The sequence below is a fragment of the Belonocnema kinseyi genome, chromosome 2, assembly GCF_010883055.1.
Source record: "Belonocnema kinseyi isolate 2016_QV_RU_SX_M_011 chromosome 2, B_treatae_v1, whole genome shotgun sequence".
Lineage (NCBI taxonomy): Eukaryota > Metazoa > Arthropoda > Insecta > Hymenoptera > Cynipidae > Belonocnema > Belonocnema kinseyi.
The window spans coordinates 40,948,904-40,951,572 of record NC_046658.1 but is presented as its reverse complement, the minus strand read 5'-3'; positions in this window follow the sequence as shown (position 1 = coordinate 40,951,572).

Genomic DNA, 2,669 nt, shown 5'->3' with positions numbered 1-2,669 from the left:
TGTTGAAAACAATTAAAGTTTTTTTTTTCAGTTATGTATTTGATTATTATATATATATATATATATATATCCATATTATGTACACCTGGAAAACATAACCTGAAAATCGACGTATGCATGAAATTATGAATCACGCAAAAGATCTAAATCGCCAATTTCTTCAATTTCTTTCAAATGGGGAGCAAGATATAAATAGAAGACCACCGAAGTCTTCCGAAGCCTTCAGATCGGCAATCATCGTACAGCAGAACTCCGAGGTCGAATGGTGCATTTTCGGCTTACATACGAACTCACAGTGGTGATCCTGCACTTTCTGTTTTGCGGCTCCCAAACGGTAGGTATGGTGGGGAAAATTTCCATCCACGATCTGGCAACTCTGGTGCCATGATAATCAATCGCATGCTAAAAGGACCGCGACTGCTTCAACTGCGCATGCGCCGAAAAACATTATTATTGATTGTATATCTTTATTGATTCAAAATAGATCCGCGCTTTTTGGCGCAAGCGCAGTTGGAAAATTTACTTACAGTGGGCGTATAGATACAAGGCCGAGGCAGCCAATGAACGTTGCTGGATACAAATATCCTGACAATTCGCGGTAAAGGTGGGGGCCTTTCCAGAGTGGGACAAGCTTGAGAGTATACCTTTTTCGGCCAGGGACATGTTTAGAAATTTACTGTATATTTCAACTGGAAACGCGCTAGGCGGCCCTCACTGTGTACGTTTTTCTCCCCCCGAAATCAGTCGAAGGCCATTTGAAAGCAATCCCCGACACTTGACTGAAAGCGAAAGTATGGTCAAAGATATTATAAGCATAGATGCGGCACGGGAGGTTGGAGTGGGAAAACGATATATATATCTAACTACATTTTTGCATGCCTCGAGGTGCTGCCCTCTTCAACTTTTTGAAGTTTCTATGGCAACCGCGTCCTTTGCCTACGTCTACGGGAGGGATGGGGCCAAGCCGAAGCCAAATCGAAAGTGCTGGTGATTTTCTGTTTTTCGATTCTCGCGGTTGCCTTCGCCAGCCATATCTATAGCTGACTCGGGGCTGTCTATGCACGCCGAAAATATTTAAATTAATGAGGGCATAAAATTATTATATTTATTATTATGGTAAAATTACTTAATTTCTTTTACGGTTTCTTTTTAAAAAAGGGAAATTTTCGAGATACTAAATGAATTTAAAAAGTATATAAATTTTTAATTAATTCAGAATTTAGTTAAATGAAAAAATTTAATAAAGCTTAGTTAAATTAATCCCTCGTCTGGTCTCTTTTAAAAGAGAAATTTTCGAATTACTATATAAATAAGTTTTAAAAAATTCTTGTCATATTTTAGAATTGTAACGAAATTTCAAAAAATATTTAAAAAAATATAATTTTTACAAAAATAGTGAATTGAAGGTTCGAATACTTCACTCTATAAATTTATTCTACGTGTATTTTTAAATCTTAAAATATTGTATTATTTTTTCGCATAATTAAGGTATAACTGAAGTAATATTTAGACTTCTCTGTAGTAACGTGTAATCTTTTTCCTTATAACTTGTTTAATTACAAAAACCAGTAAGTAACTAGACTATGCCTTGCAAATTAGAATTTAATTTTAAAAGTTTGAGGGCAGTTAAAGACTTGCAATTCTTATGCTCATCAGAATTCACAACTTCAAAGAAATCCAAATAGTTTATAAAAATAATTCAAAGAATCGAAGAATCCAAAAAAATTTTAAAGAAATATAAGGCGTTTAGGGGTGCATTTCAGCAACTAAGGCTATTACAAAAAAAATGGAAAAGAAAAGAATTCCAAAGAATTAAAATAATTCAATAATTTTTTGTGAGCCGGGAAATGACTGGAAATTTGTTTCCTTGCTTAAAACGGCCACCTGGATTTCACAGTATTTGAAAATTATAATATTCATTGTTGTTTTCCTGTAAAAATAGTTATACTTTTTCGTACTTGTAAAAAAATTCCCACCAAGGATTGAAAAAATTTTTGAATTCCTAAGATTTAAAGTAGAAATATATAATGAATTTGCAACAAAGAAGATTAATTTTCTTACTAAAAAGACGAATTTTTAACAAATTCCATGAATTTTCTGCTAAATAGTTGAATTTTCAACTTATAAAGGATCCATTTCTAATCAAGAATAGAAAAGTTGCAATTTTCAGAAAAAAGATTTTTTTAACATAAAACACTAAATTGCCAAAAAAAAAAAAAATTACATTTTAAGCCAAAGAGGTAAATCTTGCAGAAATATAATTGAAAAAAACTAGATTTAACGAACACGATAAAAATACGTTGAAGTTCATTTACAACAGAGTCCTACTTTAATTTTCTATGATATTTTTAAATCATTAATCAAAATAGACTAATTTAGAACTAAACAATTGCATTTTTAATAAAAAGACGATGTAAAAAAATCAAGAAAATTAATTTTCGCCCAAAAAGATGAATTTTCAGCAAAACAAAAGAATGTGCTACCAAATAATTAAATTTTTAACTTATAAAGTATAAACTTCTAACAAAAAAGGAAAATTGCAATTTTCAGATAAAAAATTAATTTTTAACAAAACAGAAAACCCAAAATGTCAAGAAAATTGTTACATGTTAAAAAAAGATTAATTTTCAACTAAATCGAGGAATTAAATTTTCAACAAAAGAGTGAAC